The following is a 19,719-nucleotide window of genomic DNA, read 5'->3' as shown; positions in this document are numbered from 1 at the left end:
GTGGCCTCACAGTGACAGGCAAAAAAAAATAAATAAAATAAGGAAAAGAGGACACAGCAATCGCTGTCAGTGGTGACATGGGGCTGTCTCTGCAAGGGGCTGATGTCATCTGTCCCCCTTCCCAAGGAAACATCTCCTGGGCGGGACAGCACGAGCACAGCCTGTCCCATGAGCACAGGGAGCACAGGGGCTCTGTCACTGTCACAAATCCTGTTCCCAGCCCTCAGGGCAGGGGGAACTGCTCCATCCCCAGCTCTGCCTGGGGTCTCCTCAGGGACCACGTCCTGCACCTGCAATTTCTTGGCTTGTGCAACCTGCACTCCAGGCATGTTTACATGAATTCCAATTGGAATCTGCATTCCAGCACGGTCTGAGGCTTTGCCTTGCACCCAAAGCCTTTGGTTTCCTTTTCCTTTCTCTTTTCCCCTCCTTTTTCCCTCCTTGTTGAGCTCCATCCTGGTGTCCCAGCTGGGGCTGGCAGGCATGGGGTGCAGCAGGAGGGAGGTGACAGGAACCTGCGGCAGGCTGGGAACAGCCACTGGCTCCTGGGCTCAGCTGGAATGGGAGCTGGATCCCAGTTATTGATTGCAGGGATGCCGGGGATTTGGAACAGGCTTCATTGAGTAATGGGCTGCAATTTTGTCCAGGTTTTGCAAATACATTGATGAATATCCAGCAAAGAAAAAAGGAGCACAAGCTCTGTGGAGATTCCTGGTAGGAGTCCTGTGTCTCCATGGGCTCCTGGGGCAGCTCCTCACAGCAGCCCCCAGCTCAGCAAATCCCAGCTGGATCCTCTGCGGGGACTTTGGGAAGGACTTGGAGCTGGGAGCTTTTTGCACCTCTCCTCAGCCAGCTGGCACATAACTACTTCCCACAACTGCTTCCCAGCCTCCCTGGCTTCCCCGGAGCAAGGTTTGAGGCTTGATCCTGATGCTCCAATGGATCCTTTCCATTCCTAAAAGCAGGTCTCAAAGACAGAGCCCAGGCTGGCCCCAAGCAGCCCCATCACACTTATCTTCCTCTCCCTTTGCATTTTCCCTGAGCTTTTCCCCTCTTCTGCATCCTCTGGGATCTCTGCATCCACAAAACAGGAAGATCACGAGCAGAGAGGCAGCGCTGGGCTGGTTTGGGGTGTTTGGTTTTGCACCACAGCAAGGCTGGAGGTGCCCAGGCACAGGGGGACAAGGGACATCACAGAGGGACCCCACTCGCTCCCTCTGGAGCTGGGGGGGCTCCGGCTGCGTGCTGGGGGAGGGAGGGTTTCAAAGGAACTCATCCCAAGGCCACATCTGCTGCATGTGTTTAAAACAACTCATTAAAGTTCCTGAAAGGCCTAAAAAATGAGTAATTCTCTAAATGAGGGAGGCTATAATAGCCTCTAACAAGCTGTAATCGGAGGCTGGTGAGCACCTCCGGAGCTCAGGGGCTGGGGGGGCCTCCCCGCCCCCAAAAACACGGGGATGGAACACGGGACCACGGGGGTGGACGTGGGCATGGGCAGGGAGGGTGCCTGGCAGGAAAATGTGGGGAGAGGGGAAATAACAGCCAGGAACAAACAGATTTCAAGGGAAACAGCAAAGACTCAGGAGATCTATGGGAGGAACTGGGCTCTGGTTTTAGCGGGGAACCACAGCACCCCCAGGGCTGGGTTTGTCCTGCTCTTCTGGGCAGGGGGGGCTTCTCCTTTCCTTCCAGCAGAAAATACCAAGGCACAGGAGTCCAGCAGGGAGGAGGAGATAAAACAGCTCAGGGAAATCTTGGGGAGCTTGTGCACAGTCCCCACAGCTCCATGATGGGAACTCCTCATCCCCCACTGTCTCTCCACTGGGAGATCTCATGGCCAGGATGGAGGCCAGCCCATGGTGGCAAGGAGGGGCACTGCTCTGTGGGGTGCTCAGATGCCATCCAGCTGGATTTAGTGCTTTGAAAATTGTCAGAATTGCTTTTCCTTCTGCACCAACTCCATGGCAGCACACGCTGCCCCTTCCCCAAGCACCTCCTGCTGCCGGCATCGGCTGGGGATGGAGCCACCAGCCTGCACCAGGCCTGGGCTGCCTTCCCACTGCCAGAGAGCAGATGACATTTCCCTGGGCTCCCAAAGAACTGGAGCACATTGGAAATTCAGGATTCAAGATGTTCAGCTCTTGTGAACAGCTCACGCTTCTATACTGGGAGATGATGCACCAAGCTCCTGGCACAGCTCCGGGCTCTGACTTCATGGAGGGACATCACTCATGGAGCTGTGCCTCAGCCCCAGCCATGGCCCACCCACTCCTCTGGGGCTGCTGTGTCCTTGGGGTGAGGATATTCCCAGCAGGGAGAGGATTTGGGGTGGGAATTGGGGTCTGGTGCAGCCTCTGCCTGCCCAGAGCTGTTGTCCCCCCTGAGAAGGAGAAGCTAGTGGGATGCACAGGAGGAGATGCAAAGGACAATCAGAGCTGTGTTCCTGGCAGGTCTCTGGAGACATTTCACATGTTTTTCTTTGTCTCTTAAAGCCCTGGAAAAGCAGGTCCAAAATGAAGGTTTTGTTGACAAACAACCTTGTGGCCACAGGGAAAGAAAGCAGCAGAAACAGGAGCGAGGTGTCCCCAGAGCACCCTGCAGGGTGGGGGCAGAGCCCCACCAGCCTCGCTCCATCTCCTGAGAAGCACATTGGGATTTCTCTCAAACTGTTTTTGGGTGGGCCTTGACTCCCCGTCTCTCAGGTTGTCATTGGGGTGTTTTTAAACAAAACCATTTAACGGAACCTGGGGCGTCCCTGCTCCCTTGGAAGTGTTACTGCAGGCTGGGCCCCTCTGGATTTCCTCTGCCTGAGGTCACCTGTGCCTGAAATAGGATCAGATGTGTCCCTGCAGACTTCAGGGCTGCTCCAGGAGCTCCTGCAGTGCTCTCTCCACCCTCTGGAGCAGGCCCCGTGCTCCATGTGATCCTTGGAAGCTGGCATTCCAGAGACATGGCAGGGCACAGGCTGATGTCACTGCTGCTGTCAGGGCGGGGGTTTATTTATCCAATTGTCATAATTAAATTCCAGTCAGTCATCCAGGTGTCCTGTCCAAGAGGAAGGTCAGGGAGAGAGGAAAGGAAATGTGAGAGAAACAAGAGAGGCTGTGAGATCCACAGATGCATCCTCTGCCTGTCCATGTGAGCCCTGCTCCTGGGGAGGGGATGGGATTGAGCATGGGCAGGGAGGACACGTGTGAGTGAGAACACGTGTGTGCTGCCCACAGCATGAACAGCACAGGGACAGGAGCCTCTGGGCCCCTCCAGGGCTGGCACACACGGATGGCATCCCTGTGGCCCTGGGACATTGTCCCTGCACACCTGGGACAGGACCAGGAAGGAAGGAAGGAAGGAAGGAAGGAAGGAAGGAAGGATTTCTTTGCCCTTCCTTGCCCTCACCTTGCATCAGTGTTACCCCAGGAGGTGTGAGCAGGGCTGGGGTACAAAGATGCCCTGGACCTGGGAATGTGGGGAAAATGCATCTGGGGACACCCTGGAGGGCTCACAGCCTATCCATGAGATGCTGATCTTGGTGTTCCCAAGCCTTTGCGATCCAATGCTAACTGGAGCCTTGGACCACTTCTTCTCCACCCAGAGGCAAGTTTCTCTGGAAACCAGGGAACAGGGGAAAATCCTCCCACCTCCCAGCTGCCCGCATGGCTCATGGCTCCAGAGCTGCCTTCCTCCCCCTCTCACACCTCCCTCCATTTCTGCAAGGCCCTGGGAGATGTTAGATCATTTTTCCAGCTCCTCCAGGTGTCCATAAAATTAGCTGCAGATTCCTCCTTGGAAAGGGGAGCAGCAGTGAGGAGGAAACCTGAATCCACGGAGGTGCCCCCTCCCCATGGTTTTCCTGGGGAAGAGGAGCAGCTCTGTGGATGGCAGGAGCGCCCGGGACTGTGCCAGGGGCTCTTCCCAGTGGGAGACCCCGCGGGTGGGAATCAGCTCCCACCTTCACCCATGAACCCCCAGTCCCACTGTCCCCTTTTGGCTCCTGCCCCCGTTTCACTGGAAGCCACCACTCTGGGGAGCGTGGGGAGAAGTGAGGATGGGGAAACCTTCAGCTCTGGCCAGAGGTGCTGTGCTGGCCCAGAGGGCCCTGGCAGAGCCTGTGCCCTGCAGGACGTCCCTGTCCCTGCTGGGAGGGTTCCGGGTGGCTGTGCTGGCTCTGTGCTCGTGGAGTGTGACCCACCAGGGCTGGAGAGAGCAAACAGATCCACCAGGCACAGGGAGAGGGATGGTTTGAGGATGAGGTGGTGGCCAGCAGCAGGTCTGCCCTGGATCTTCATCACGTCTGGAATGTCAGAAATCTGCTGGCTGGGGGAGAGGGACGGGGCTGGGGCAGGTGGAGATGCTGGGGTGCAGAGGGAAGGGGGTGCAGAAGCCAGAGCCAATTCCTTCTCTTCTTCTGCTTCCTTTTTGTGCAGGCAGGAATGATCTCATGTTTTGTCTAATCTAAATTCTGTCAAGCAAGCAGGGAGCAGAAAAAAAGAGACGGAAAGCGAGCAAGAGAAAGCTGCACAGTTAATAAAAATCTGCCAGACACATGTTCCCCGAGTCCAGGGAGGGGAGGGGAGCTGGGATGCACAGAGCCTTGGGAGAGAACGGGAAGGAGGGCTGGGGTCTGTGAACCCCTTGTGCTGAGATTCATCCTCTCCTTCACCTGGTGAGAGCTTTTCAGCCAAAGCTGGGGCTCTCTGTCACAACCTGGCTGGGCTCACTGGTGGCTGCCACTCGGGCTGGTGGCCACAGGCGCCCGTGTCCCTTTACCTGTGCCTCCAATGCCTCCCAAGGTCACTAGGAAGGAAGGAAGGAAGGAATGCCAAACACACCAGCAGCTTCCCTTCCTCCCCTCACATGGCACGTTTGCTCTGTGCTGTCTCACTCACTAAATCACAGAGCGGGACAGACGCTGCCTCGGACGTGCGTGTGGAGGGAGCCTGAGGGAAGGCTCAGAAAAAACCTTTGCTTTTCATTCTCATCCTCCAAAAAGCTTTTCTCACCTGATAGATTTCACTGGCTTTTGTTTTGCCTCGCGCAGCATCCGCACGTGGAGGAGCGCGGGGCTGTGGGAGGCACGGCCGGGAGGAGCAGCGTGCCTCGGGGGCACGGCTGGAGCCACCGCCACCGCCACCAGGGGTGGCTTTGCTCTGAAATGTGGCTTTTCTCAGCCAGAGCTGTTCCTCTCCTGGCGACAGAGACGTTTGTGCCAGCGAAAAGGAGGAGGTGTTATGGGGGTAGGAAGGGGAGGCTGGAAGTGGGAGCAGCCCAGCTCGTCCCCGCTGCTGGCTCATGGTGGCAAATGCTTGTCACATCGTCTTCGTGTCACGTCCACACTCAGCTGCCAGCCTGACAACTTCCCCGGGGAGAGGAGTCCTTGCCAGTGTCCCCGTCAGTGTCCCTGTCAGAGTCCCTGCCAGGCTGTCTTTGGCACGGTGTGTTCTGTTTCACTGATGTTGCCTCATCACGGAGCTGGGTGGCTCCACTGTCCCCAAAGGCAGCAGGAGCACCAGCAGGACCATTCAAAGGTGGCCTCTCCCCTGGCATCTTCAGGAGATCATGGGATGGGAGCTGGAACCCAGCTGCCAGTTGGCATCACCTTTGGTTGGCACCTCCTGCAGGTGCCCGTCCCAGATGTGTCCAGGGGTGCTCCGTGTCCCCCGGGGATGTCCCTCCATTGTCCCCACAGTGACATGGCTCCAAGGGATGGGGTGTGAGTGGCCTGAGGAGAACAAATCAGTCTCACACAGCACGGGGGGAGCAGAGATGGAGAGCAGGGAGTGCGAGGGAAGAGCTCTGAGCTCTGATCCAGGTCTCCAGAAGAGGATCCTGAAATACATTCCCAAGCCACAGAAACCACACTGGAAAATTGGCTTCGGGTTCCGTGCTGCCAGGGACGGAGAGGGGGCTCGGCAGAGCCCAGATGGGGCCTCTTGGTGTCGATTAACAAAACAAACAAACAGCGTTGCCCTAATGAGCTCCGGCTCCGAGGGGAGGAGGGGACGGGACCGGCTGCCACCGCTGCCCTGCCGCAGCCAGGCAGTGCCCGTGGCCCTTCCCGGGGTGACATTCCCCTGGTCCCACAGCTGGTGGCATTCCCACAGGCACCGGGGGATGCCACCAGCATCTTCCTGCGTGTCCCCGCCCGGTTTGGCCGCTCACATTCCTATTGTTTTACCGCAGGAGTAAGTGCTCAAACCCAGCCTGTGTCCCTCTGGGGTGGATCTTTCGCAGCACGCTTCCAAGAGGGGACACGGATTTTGTCCTGTGCTGGCCCTGGGTGGCTCTGCCCAGGGTGTCCCCTCGGGGGTGAGCTCTGTGCCACCCTGGCTGTGGAGGGGCAGCCCTGCTCCCAGCCCTGCCCTTCCACCCCAGAGCCAGGCAGGAATCACACCAGCACTGGGCTGCTTGTAATAAAATCCCAGTGCTTGTAAAAGCCCTTTCAAGTAAGAACCCAGATGGCATTTTCCCCTCTCTGCCTGCCTGCAGCAGTGACGGAGCCAGACCTGTGGTAACTGAGCTGGGGCTCCACTCCAGGGGTGTTTCCCCACTCCCTCTTCACTTTCTTCCATCCCTGGGGTCCATCAAAGCTCCCAGTTTGTGCTGGTGCTGGGAGAGATCCCACCCCCATCAGGGACTCTGCTCCTGCCACGGGGAGCAGGCGGGGAGCACAAACTACCTCGACACTTCTCCAAGTCCTCAGTGATGTCAAAGGTCCCTTCCCACCCAAACCACTTTGTGGTTCCACGATTCTCGTCACCAGCAGGCTTTCACAGGGTTTGTGTGCACCCAAGTCCTGAGCACGTGACACAAGAGGCACAAAAACCCAAGAGAGAGATGGATGCCGGTGCCAAGATTCAGCTGATTTTCCATCATACTTATTTACAACACCCTGGGTGTATCCCTGGATCTCACTCATGCTCCAAACATCCTGGTTTTCCTGCTGTTGTCCTGGAACACAAGGTGGCTTCAGGGGCCTGGTGTGCTGGGTCAGTAATGAAACCCGTCTGGGAGCGATCGCTTCTTTATCTCCCCACTCCGTGTTCCTGAGGACCACATTTTTTAATTTGTGCTGGATAAACAGTATGGGATTGTGTACGCAAAGAAGCTCTAATTATCCCCTGGGGTTGTGTTTCCTTAAAGGAAATGAACTGGGCACGGTGTTCCCTCTGGAGAGGCGCACCGGAGCAATCGCTTCCAGATTTCTCCCAGTGCCACGAGAATCCTCAGCTCCAGCAGCCCCCAGGAGAGCAGAGGGTGCTGTGTGCTCTCCATGGACACATGGGGGGCCCTCCTGAAGGAATAAACTTATAAATAAATTGTGGGGGCCTCCAGCACAGTGGGGGCCTTTTGGTCTGGGAAGGAGACAAGAGCCTTGGGAAGGAAACCAGAGCCTTGGGAAGGAGTTGGGAACCTTGTGCAGCAGGGGAGTGGATCAGGCACTCTGAGCTGCCCTCCCCAACAGCCTGGGGCACCCCTGGCTTTGCTCCCCTTTCCTCCAGATTCGATCCCCATACACAGCTCTGCTCCATGTCACAGACTGCTGGAGTGGTTTGGGTTGGTAGGGACCTTAAAGATCTCCCAGTTCCATCCCCTGCCATGGGCAGGGACACCTTCCACTAGCCCAGGGTGCTCCAAGCCTCAAAGCCTCATCCAACCTGTTCCCAGACACTTCCAGGGATCCAGGGGCAACCACAGCTTCTCTGGGCACCCTGTGCCAGGGCCTCACAATCCTCACAGAGTGAATTCCTTCAGGGATGGATTCTTTCCCAATATCCCATCTAACCCTGCCCTCTGGCAGTGGGAAACCATTCCCTCTTGTCCTGTCCCTCCATGTCCTTGTCCAAAGTCCCTCTCCAGCTCTCCTGGAGCTCTTGCTGCTGTAGAAATGCCACCTTGTGCCCCCACAGAGCCCAGGCTCTCTGGGCAACTCCCGAAGTCACAGCAGCTCCCAGACAACCCATAGGCATCATCTGCCCATGTGAGGGAGCTGATCCATAAATCCCCAGTACTTATCCCGCTCCACGACACTCACCAATCTCTATTTACACTGCTGACAGCAGCTCTGGGCTATTTTTAGGCTTTGCTGCTGATTGTATCATCAATGTTCTGGGCAGTTAACTTGGCAGCAGGGGAGGAAATTCCAGGGGCTTCACCCCTCCCTGGACGTGACATCCAACCCTGCTTATGGAGAGTGGAATCCAAGGTGGATGCTCCTCTTACCCAGTGGCTCCATGGATCATCTGGTAACTGCTCTGATGGGCAGCTGGGATGGCACCAGTGCCCAGGCAGGGCTCTGAGCCTCCTGAGCCCCCTGAGCTCACTGCCCTTCCCAAGAGTTGCCTTTCATCCTTCCTGGACTGGGGGCAGCTGCTCCATTGACATCAGCAGAGCCAGGCAGAGCCAGAGCTGGAATTCTGTGAGGGACACAGCGGGACCAGGGTTGGAGTGAGCCCAGATTGGGTGGGGAGCACACAGAGTTTTGGGGGGGATCCAGAGTTTTGGGGGTTTGTGCAGGAGTTGGGTGGAAGGATAGACTGCCTGGCAGCTCCTTGAGATCCCTCTGGTGCGTGAGGAACACGAAGGCGCCACACATGGAACCAGAGAGGATGGGTGTGGATGGGAAGTGGGGGATGTCGGCCCCTCGCTGTCCCCAGCCCCCCCAAACCCCCTCCTTTGTTAGCAAACTGCAGTGAGGGGCCACAGCTGTCCCAGTGTAACCCAAACCCATTCCCGGGGCTCGCTGGCTGGGAACCGGCTCTGCCGAAGGATTTAAATTCAATTTGTTTTATTGAAGTTTCTTTATTTTCCCCCAACCAATGCATCAAACTCTCACTTTACTGAGATCAGCTGCTCTCGGCCTTTCCTGACGCCCCCCCTGTGCTCCCCCTCCTTCGCCCCCCACATCCCACTGTCTGGATGAGCCTCTAATTCTTTCTCCTCTTTCAAGCCCACCAACGCTTCCTGCGGTATGAGCCGTAGAAATGCCATGAATTTCCTTTGTGTTCCTGCATGAAAAAGGCGGAGGGGGGAAGGAGGAAAAGCACAGCGCGTGGCAGCGCTCGGGCTGACAATAATCTCTGCGGTTTTTCTCCCAGCCCCAAGTTTATCCCTGTGCAATTCAGCGTAGGAAAGCTAATAACGATGTGTCAGGAAGAGCTGATGGATATTTGCAGAGTTGAGCAGCGGGGCCAGCGCTGCTCCTGCTCTCCCACCCAGCGCTTACTCGGGGCTGAAGGCTCCGGCCCTTTCATGCTTTTTAATATTAGTGATTTATAGGGGCGGTGTCTTTTATTTGTGAGGCTTGTTTCGCTCCCCCTCATGCACACAACCCCCAAAACCCCCAGATCCCTGCCTCGATTGCACCTTGGCAGCTCCATCCTGCCGGGGTCTGCATGGGGACAGAGCCCAGCCCCCTGCAGGGACCCAGCCCGGTGGCACCAGGACGTCTCACCTGGCTCCCACTCCCACTGCATTGACCAAACTGGGTGACAATCAGACAGTGGGCAGTGCCCAGGCAAGCCAGGCCCATTACCCTGCTGCTCCTGCATTCCTGAGCGTGGCTGGGCTCTGGGATGGACCACGGCCCTGCAGATCTGTCTGTGCTGGGACCCAGCTGTGGGAAGGGTGGGAGGTGTGTGGCTGCTGGAGGTTGGACATTCTCATTTTCCCTCTCTCACCCCGTGCAGGAGGGGCCCAGCCTGGGGCTGGGACACTCAGTGTCCCCAGGCATGGGGACATTGCTGGCCTGGCTGTCCCCAGAGGTAGAAAGACCCATGAGTCCCCCATGGCTGCACTGCAGAAGGGACAGAGCTGCTGAGTCTTTCCAGAGGGACTGAGATTTCCAGGGATATGAGCCGTCTAGAGGAGATAACCCAGGAGCTGCCCTTGTCGCAGACCTCCCTTCCCACTGTGACAACTCTTGGGACACGATGGGACATTCCTCCCACCAGGGACAGGGAAGGTGCTGGGGCTGAGTCCTCCCTGTTCCAGCAGCTCCTACGGGCATTCCCAGAGCTGCAGTGGGAAAGCCAGGCTAGATCACGAGGTTTCAAGAGCTGCTCCAAGTTTCTAATATTTTAAAGGATTTGTCTACAACATTTATTTATTTGGGTTCCTTAAATCAGTGGAGGGAATTGCCTGAGGCTCTCAAGAGTTCCCAGAGCTCCTGGCTGGCATCACAGAGGGGTGAGGGAAAACACAAACCTATTAGAGCAGAAGAAAATAAAAAAGACAAAGGATTAAATTGCTGCTTTCACTACCTGTGACCTCCGAGTCACAAATAACGGGGACAAGGTAATGAAATCTTTGGAGTGAGCACAGCATCTTCTGCTGTTCCAGGATTTTGGCTGCACTGGCAGCAGCTCAGGCCTTACACCTCACAGATGGCTTGTTCTGGGGAGATTCCCAAGTTACATCTTCCCTCTCTGCCTTTTCATACAAAATGGGACCATCTGTCTCTTCCTCCTCCCATTTTCCCTCTCTGTGCTCACTGCACATCCAGGGCCCTTCTCTCCTGGAGTTTCCTTGGGAAGCACGATTGGGCTCTGACCTCGCCCAGCTCCTGCTGGCCACGGTGACCCCTGGGCTCTCCCCACCTTTGCAGGGGTTGCAGTAATTCCTAAATCATCAATCATAAGAAATATCTCACATTAATGTACAAACCCTGGCGGGTTGCGCTGGTTGGTGCCTGCAGGGACCTCCCGTGTCACACCGACTGCACACGCCGCACCTGGCTGCTCATTTCGGGGCTTGCCATTACAAGGAACTTCTGTTTTCACGTTTATTTCTCCCCAGGCTGCTGTGGCACGTGTCCCTGGGCACGGGTATGCTCCATTCACACAGCCCTAAAGGGACTGGGAGGGACCACAGTGGGGTCACCTGCTCGATTTTGAGTCAAGTGCTGAGGGTTGCACACACATCTGTGGACAGAATTCTGCAGTACCCATGGCCTGGCATAGCTGTGCACTCCTGCTGGAGAAGGTCCAAGGTGAGCCCCTGCCTCATCACACCTGCTTTATCACACCTGCATCCCGTGGGATCACCCCGTGTGGGATCTGTGCATCCCATGGGATCACCCCGTGTGGGATCTGTGCATCCCATGGGATCACCCCGTGTGGGATCTGTGCATCCTGCCCAGGGTGTGGATGGAGCTGTGAGGTGAGGGAATAGCAAAGGTCACCTGTGGTGTGTGGTGTGTGTTTTTGTGGGGAAGAGCTGAGCGAGGCTGAGAAGGATGACTGGGCAGGATTGCCCTGAATCACCCCAGCGCAGCCCCCCACAGCAGCAGCTTTCCCCCTGCCCTGCTGAGGTAAAACCCTGGTTATTTCCTCAGGGGAGAACCAACAACTTCCCCAGCTCTGGGCTCTTCTGCTTGATTATCCCACTGCCTGCACCCGCCACTCGCCGTGGAGAGTCCCCGCACTGGAGCTGCAGAAACAATTATGTTTTCATTACCAAAGCAAATTAAGGCGCTTGCTTAATCGAGTTTATTAAATACCAGTGAAGTCCCTGGGTAAATGGATGGCAAAGCAGCTTCCTGTGCTCGGCTCGGGGAGGAAACAGAAATGTAATCAAGGCGAGGGCTCGCAGGCTGGGCTGGGCTGGGCTGGGCTGGGTGGGCACCTGCCTGATTCCCGAGGGATGTGCCCTGTTCCTGGAGAGTGCTGGGCCAGCTCAGGGAGATCTCTGCCCCCGGGCCCCCTCCTGCCACGGGACACCCCCACAAAGCCGGGGGCTCAGCAGGAGCAGCGTGGGGGCAGCTGCAGGGTAACCCCGTTCCTCCTCGGGATCGGCAGCTTTCCTCCCGCTCCCATCGCAGCCTTTGGCGGGTTATTTTTAGCTCCCTTATTTCCCTCAGGCCAACTTTTTCTGTAACATTTCATCCCTTTCTCCGTGTTTCTGGTTGTTATTTTCCTCCTTCAAGCCGCCTTCTCCTGCAGAGCTCCATCTGCCTTCCCCCCTCTCCAGCCTCTGCGGGATGCGGGGCGAGAGCTCGGAGCGGGGCTGGGCCGGGCTGCCAGCAGGGCAGGGCTCCCGGGCCGGCATTTTGGGAAGCTCTCCCAACACCGCCAAAGGGACTGCGCCGGGGTCAGGCAGGAGGAGCTGGAATTCCCCTGGCAGTGCCCCAGCATCGGCTGCTGTGCTCCGGCTGCTCTGCCAGGCAGCAGCGAGGGGAGGTGAGGGAGCCTCAAGGAGCCCCAAATCTGCAGGAACCCCTGCAGCCTTCGCCAGGAGCTATGCCAAGGGGATTTGCCCCATGCCAAGACCTCCCAGGGGAGAGCGAAGGCTGTGGAGAGGGCCTCGTGTCCCCTGGGGCTCACAGGTCCTTGTCAGCAGGGTGACACTGGTGCTGGGTGCCCTCCTGTGCTGCCTTGGCCTCTGTCTCAGGGCAGACTGGTGGCACCGAGACACTGGGGAGCTCCCTCGTCCCCAGGTATTATTTGTCTTTGAGCCTCCCTGTGCCACACAGATGAATGGATTCTAACAGACCAAACCTGCCTTATTAAAAGAAAAGATAACCAAAATGTCAGGGCTGATTTGAAATGGAAAACAGGGTCTGGGGAAGAAAAAATAAAAAGTCTAGACTGTTTTCTCTTGAAGTGCATCAGGGGACCAGGCATGGCCTCTTCCCAGCTTCTCTTTGTCCTTCCTTCCTTTTCCTCCAAAGAGCTTCTGAAGCCTTTGCTGCTCCTTGTGCGGGTCCGTGCCTCGCCAGCGCAGCTCGGGGGCAGCGGGACCGGGGGAGGGGGCTCTGGTGGGGGTCTGTGCCCGGGTTTGTGCCCAGAGGCGGGCAGAGCCTGGGCGTGCCCGTGCCATCCCCAGGAGGGGGAGAGCAGGCGAGCTGTGCAGCCCAGCCCCGTGCCCCGCACCCCAGCGGGAGCCGGGGGATCCCTCTGTCACCTCCCTGCCACGGCCCTGCTGTTCCCCGGGGCGGGGGAGCCCGGGCTTTCCCCTTCCCTGCTCGTTTCTCTTCTTTCTGTCAGCACTGTGGGACCTGGGAGGGCTCGGGGCAGGTTTTGGATCTCCCCACTTGCTCACCCGAGGGCTGGTGCTCCAACCAGCCACTGAGAACCCTGGGCATCTTCCCCCAGACACGTGCCTGAGCTCTGGGGACGGCTCGCAGCGCTGGGTTTGGGACATCTCCCAGGCCTGGCATCACCCCAGAGCCCAGCAGTGCCTCCGCCCCTCGCAGCCCCAGGAGGGGAGGGGGATCCGAGCCTCCCCCTCCTCTCCTGTGACCCCACACCTGGGACACCCCTCACCAAATCACCCCACAGACAAATCGAGGAGGTTGTGATGCCTTGGATTGAGTAGCAAACCCAGGTTTATTCATAAACCAGGATATTCATATTTTATAACGTGAAATCTCTGCTTGCTCTGCGAGCGCCTGGGAGCTCGGTGCCTTTCAAGCTCCTGAATAGCAAAATAAGGCTTGAAAGGGAACACTGCTGGGATATTTTCCATCATTTAAAGCAGGGGGTTTAATTCTTTCTGTTTCCCTCTCCTTTCCCTTCCCTGCCTCTCCTCCCTCAGTCTCCAGTGAGGATGTTCCAAGCAGGCCACCAGCTTCAGGGCCGGGGTGATGGGGGGCGGCACTGAACGGAGCGGGGCTGGAATCATCTTCATTGATGGGAGCAGCTCGTGGGGGCTCCCTGCGCTTGGAAAGAGCAAAGATTCCAGGGGCCAGCGGTTCCCCACCAGGTGTCACCGCCAGCGTGTGCGGGGTGTCACCTCCGGGGCGCGGGGGAGCATCGAACCCCCGGAGCCGGGGACGCTCCGGGGTCCTTGTCCTGCGCAGCGCCGCGGTCCCCGCAGGTTCGGGAGATGGAAGGGGTGATGGAGGGGACGGGGGGGACCGGGACCGGGAGAACCGAGACCGAGACCGGGACCGGGACCGGGCGGGACCGGGCGGGGCGGGGCGGCGGCACCTGGGGCCCGCAGTACCGAGCGCGGCCGCCAGGGGGAGAGCGCGGCTAAGGAGAGCCGGGAGCGGGAACAGGGAAGGGAGGGAAGGGAAGGGAAGGGAAGCAGGGCTCTGCCAAGGGGGAGGGGAAGGGAAGGGAAGGGAAGGGAAGGCCGTGTTATCCTGGAGAAAAAGGGAAAATGGAGAAAATGAAGGAAGTAGCAGAAGGAAGTGGCGTAAGGAAGGAAGTAAGTGGTGTAAGGAAGGAGGTGGCAAAAGAGAGGAAGGAAGTAGTGGAAGGAAGGAAGGAAGGAAGGAAGGAAGGAAGGAAGGAAGGAAGGAAGGAAGGAAGGAAGGATAATTACTCCTGAGCTGTGGGGCAGGAGGAACATGGGTGACCTGACTCTTACAGGTGTCACAGCTGGAAGGTCTGTCGTGCTGTGATGGCATCACCATTTGTGCCACTCAGCCAGACCGACACCCCCAGGACTCTGAAATGCCTCTGGAATGCAGCAATGCTGGGCTGCTCTGTGGGAAGTGGAATCACAGCAGAGACAATCAAAGTGGAGGGATTGGGAAATGACCTGTCCTGGCCTTCCACTGAGGCTCGAGCCAAAGACGGGCTCCAGAAGGATCTCTCTGGGTCAGTGGCTCTGGCATCTGCACTTCAGGATTTGTTTGCACCTTCCTGGCAGGCACAGGAGAGCAGGACCCCGATCCCAGGAACATGGCTCACCTCGGCAGGGCCAGGAGCACTGGGAAGGGAAGCTGACAGGGTATTAAATGACGCTCAAGTCAGGTTTGTTTAGAACCTTTTAGTTTGAAGGAAATTTTTCTCTCTTTTTTTTTTGAGGAAGGGTTGAATTTCAGCCCAAAGCCCATTAGTAAAGATCTCCTTGGATCTTACACTGAGCTGCTTTGGTTTGCAGAGTGTACATGGGGACTGTTACCAAAACAAGCCACTGTCAGCCAAGGCCAACGAGGTCAGGAAGGGATGAGAAGGGATGTGCTGGATCTACCACGGTGATGCTGGATAAGTCCAGGCTTGGTGGCTTAGGCTCCCCAGAGCAGCTGTGGCTGCCCCTGGATCCCTGGAAGTGTCCAGGACCAGGCTGGATGGGGCTTGGGGCACCCTGGGACAGTGGAAGGTGTCCCTGCCCATGGCAGGGGGTGGCACTGGATGGGCTTTGAGGTCCCTTCCAACCCAAACCATTCTGTAATTTCATGACTTGAGGACAGGCTGGTTTTCCATGTGAGTGTGTCTGCTTGGCAAATGAGGAATGAGCCAGATCCTGCTCTCCTGCTGGGGGGCTCTGCAGCCCTGGGGAAGCGAGGAGCACCTGCTCCCCACAGTCACGCATGGAAGGGATTTGCAGAGTTAGCTCAGCTTTGAAGTCAACTCGTCAGCACAATTCCAGGTGTGGAGTGGGTTCACGGAGGAAACTCAAGAAAATAAACAGCTGGGTGAGAGCAGCCAGCAAAATAAACCCACCAGAGCTCTGTGTGGGGCTTTGCTGGAGCAGCTGATGAGCTCACGGAGCCGTGCCAGCACAGAGAACAAATCCCGTGGCCCTGGTGCGAGCAGGAGAGGGCTCAGCTCTCAGCTCAGCTCCTGGAGAGCAGGTGGTGGCTCTGGAGCTCCCTCTCCGTGAGGCAGGGATGGATCACCACACCCTGTCACAGCCAGGACATGGTGCCCCGGCGCCTCGGCAGGGACGCGGCTGCGCTCCGGAGCCGGCGGATCTTCCTTTGAATGGTGAGGGAATTCAGACGCGGCTTTGAGGGCCTAAAGGGAAAAAGAAAAGAGGGAAAGAAGAAAGGAGGTGAGTGTAAGAAGTTGGGTGTTTCTATAGCAGCAGCAGCAGCACCCCGTGCTCGGCGCCGGGAGCAGGTGGGAGCGCCCGTCACTCAGCACAGCGTGGTGACAGAGCTGGCAGCCGCCTGATAAGAGCTGCTGCCTCCATGGTTGGGGTCCCACCAGCTCTGGGGATGCATCCCTTCCCTGGCGAGCTGCTGGAGATGGGGGAGGAGGAAAGCATGGGCTCAGGGAACCTCGGAGAGCGGGGGGAGGCGGCGGCGGGTGGCACCAAGGGGACAAAACCCCCATTCCTGTGGCGTTTCCCACCTGATGGGATGGAGGCCATGGGGAAAGGGGCAGGTGGGGGGTCTGTGCTCCCCCACCGGGCAGTGGGTGACAGCAGCTCCAGGGGCAGTGGGACTGGGACAGAGCAGCCAGAACAAACCTTCCTGTGCCCAACGGAGTGTCCTGAGGACAGGAACTGCAAGAGCTGGTGCCGAGTCAAAAGAGCAGCTGAGAAAACACATTAATGCACCATAAAGAATGTCTTTGCTTCCCAATGATCTTTTTTATTACTATTATTTATTCATTTATACCAGCTCTTTCAGTGCCTCATACCACCCTCTCCACCCCTGGAGACTGCATTCAAACACTGTCTGATGCTGAGGGCTGGCTGGGGGGGGTCCGGGGCCATCAGCATGCCTGGCACACGCCGAGCCCAGCCAGCAGAGCAGTGCTGGGCCCGGCCACGGCTCCTCCAGCCTCCAAATATTTGGATTCTAAAAGGACTGGGATAGAAACACCAAGAAAAATAAATATTTTACAAACACAGTAACCGAAAACCTAAACAGGATCCCACCGCCTCTTTCTGCCCAGGGCACGCTACTGAAGCGGAGCTTGGATGTCACAGCTGTGGCACTGACACTTTACTTCCTTACAAAGGAATGTTCTGTGGCTGCAGCATCGCAGCAGGCCACTCCCATGGAGTTTGGGAAGAACAAAACCTGTCTCGGGATGCTGGGCAGCTCCTGGGCTGGGAATGTCCCTCTGCTCCCTAGGGGCTCAGGAAGTTAAACCCTGCCTCTTCCACACCCCGGGAAGGCACGAGGGGAGCCAGGACGTGGCCAGGCTCTGGAGGTGAAGGATGAGGGTGGAATGTTCATTGCCCCAGCACTCCCCTGGGGAGCTCTGACCTGGCCAAGCTCGGGGAATGAAGCATGAGGGGGAAATCCCTGCTCAAAGCAGGGGGATTGCAGGGTGGGATCCAGTGCTGGCTGCAGGAGACTGGAGCACAAAGGCCTGAGCAGGATCCTCCTGGCAGGGGATGGGGCAGGCCCTGGGGACCCTCCCCATGCTTTAAAAGCCCAGGGACTCCAAAGCCTTCCTTCCACCACCCTCACTGCCCAAGGGCCTGTGCTGGTGACTGGAGGCATCTCCTGTGCCAGCCTGCTCTCTGTTCAGCATGGAGATGTCCCCCCCAGGCTCAAACAGCCACCATCCCATTTCTGACACTGTGAGTGCCACCAGCTGGGACCATTGGCCTCGGGAAGCCGCTGAGCCCTTTCAGACAGCAGTTTTTTGGCTCCAGTTCATGTTCTCTGCAGACCAAAGGAGACCTTGTCCCTTTGACTCGTTATTTAGGGGTCCCTCAGGACCCAGAGACGCAGATCCCTCTCTGGGAGAGGAGGAGGAGGGTAGATGGTCCTAAGCCAAAGAGGAACAAGATGTTCCAGGGCATGGTGCTGCGGTCACTGGCTCAGCTCAGCTGGGGATGGTCACAGAGGGCCACCATCGTGGCACAGCTGTCCCTGGTCCTTCCAAATTGCTCCCTTTGCAGAGCTGTGGGGGAGTGAATGAGCACAAGGGGCTTTAGTGGCCTCTCAGCCCTGGACACAGGACAGGAGGAACCCTCAGGCTCCTCCTGCTGCCCCTCCAGCCTCCCAGCCATTCCCAGGCCCCCGGGCTCTCATCCACCCCCTGTGCCCACTCCCTGCTCCAGCTTTGGGGAGGGCTCCGTGTGCCTGGGGCTCTCTGGGGTGGTGCTGGAGCCTTTTTGTTGTGGTTGTTATTTTTAATCTGCATATTGTTCTGGATTTGCGTCAGAGACAGCAGGTTGGAGAAACGTGCCTGGCTCTTGGAGCACAGCGTGGCAAGGTTGGCAGTGCCCTCCAGCTCCAGGAGAACGCGCTGCCTCCTGCAGCTGCTGGATCCAGCAGGGCTGCACCCAGCCCCAGCACTCACCCCGGGGTCTGCAGCAGGTTTTAGTCACTCCTCACTTCCAGCCCCAAAAGCCAAGCCCTGAGGATGAGCAGGGTAGGGAGGAAGGGGCTCTCAGCAGCAGAGCAAGGACAGGATTTGGTCCTGTGGGAAAGGAGTTCATCCTACCCCTGGGCATGAGGGATCCACAGCATCCCACCCTCTGCTGCACTGGGGGATGCTGAAGAGCCAGCAGAGTCACATCCTGCCCTGCAAGCCCAGAAGTGCCACCCTGGAGCACCCTGTGTGCATCAGTCCCTGCAGGGTGACCCCAGCAGCCTCCAAGCAGGGAAGCAGCGGGTGGGGACAATTCCTGACTGCCACTCTCCTGCTGGATGGAAACAATCCCTGGTGAAGTCAGCAGGGGGGAGCTGCTGTGAGCCCCTGAGGGAGGGACAGCAATGGGACAGCGATGGGACAGCATGGCAGAGACACGAGGCTGGCACCTGGCGACCTCCTTGTCACTGGAGCAGTGTTTGCCTTCTTCCCTCCTCCCTCTGCTCCTCATCCCATCCCATGGGAGCTGCTCCCCACTGGGGACAGGGGCTGCTCCTGCCTCTCCCAGCTGTGGGAAGAGCCCCCTGCTCACCTGCCCCTCCCTGGCAGGAGCTTTTTGCCTGGAGTTTGCCAGCCTCCAGGAATGAGGAGGAAAACACGCCAGGATCTCACTGAAAGCACCAACTGTTCTCCTTGCATGTAAATGCTGCTGCTCTTTTGATTTTAAATGGCTTTAATGCCGAGTTCATCTGCTAATTCCCCTCCTGCCCCTTGTGTATTGTATATTAGGAGAAATGTTGTTCTGTATCCTGAGCAGTTTATTTTATCGAGTTTAAGAGAAAATCCCATACTGAGATGCTGCAGATAAATATTCATTGTCACATCTGCTTCGGTTTAAGATTGTTGCCTAAAAATGTTAAAAATACAAACATATTTGGTGGGGGAGAGGCTGGGGTGGGAGGGTTGGGGTGGGCTGCTGGGTCTGGGCCTTCAGTGCAACTCATCAAATGTTTTATCACCAGCAAGGAGAGGAATCACAATGAGAGGAAATCACCCAGGGGAAGGAAAAAGGGAACAGCAGCCTGAGAAGACTCAGGCAGCCCCAGCCCTGGGGCCCAAGTGGAGCAGTCCTGGCTGGGAGCACCCCTGGCATCACTCCAGGCTGGGGCACAGCCGTGGCAGTGCAGGGGTGCCCCATTCTCAGCCACTCAGGGCATCCTCCAGGATCTCTCGGTGCCCGGGGTTGGGAGGCAGATCAGCAGCAGCAGGAGCGGGGTGTTTTCCCTGTCTCTGGAACGCTGCACAGAGGGCTGGCAGTGCTGGCAGCACCCAGGAACTGCCTGGAGGGTGTGCTGGTGCTGGGAGCCCCTGTCCAGCCCAGCTGTGCCTGGCAGAGCCGTGGTGGCCCCGCTTGGCACAGCTGTCCCCTCTCCTGATGAAAGCAGGACGGGCACCAGGAGCTCTGCTGGTGGCAGCTCCAGCAGGGAGGCCGGGAGCTGCCCTGGCTTCTGCTGCCTCTGGGAAGGGTTTGTCCAGGCCACACTGGACACACACAGTGACAGGACAGCTTGGGACGACATCAAGGGGACTCAGCTTGGCAAAGTCTGTCCTGCTCCAGACACACAGAGCTCTTCCCTCCCCACCTCTGCCAGTCCATTACTTCTGCTCAGCACTACAATTTTATTTTACATTTAAATAAAATAAACTTGACCTTATTTTATTTTTCTTTCAAAGCTTTTGCAGCTCCACCAAGTGCAGCCAG

The sequence above is a fragment of the Passer montanus genome, unplaced genomic scaffold (assembly GCF_014805655.1).
Source record: "Passer montanus isolate IOZ18808 unplaced genomic scaffold, ASM1480565v1 scaffold49, whole genome shotgun sequence".
Lineage (NCBI taxonomy): Eukaryota > Metazoa > Chordata > Aves > Passeriformes > Passeridae > Passer > Passer montanus.
The sequence above is the reverse complement of the archived record's forward strand: the minus strand, read 5'-3'. Positions refer to the sequence as shown.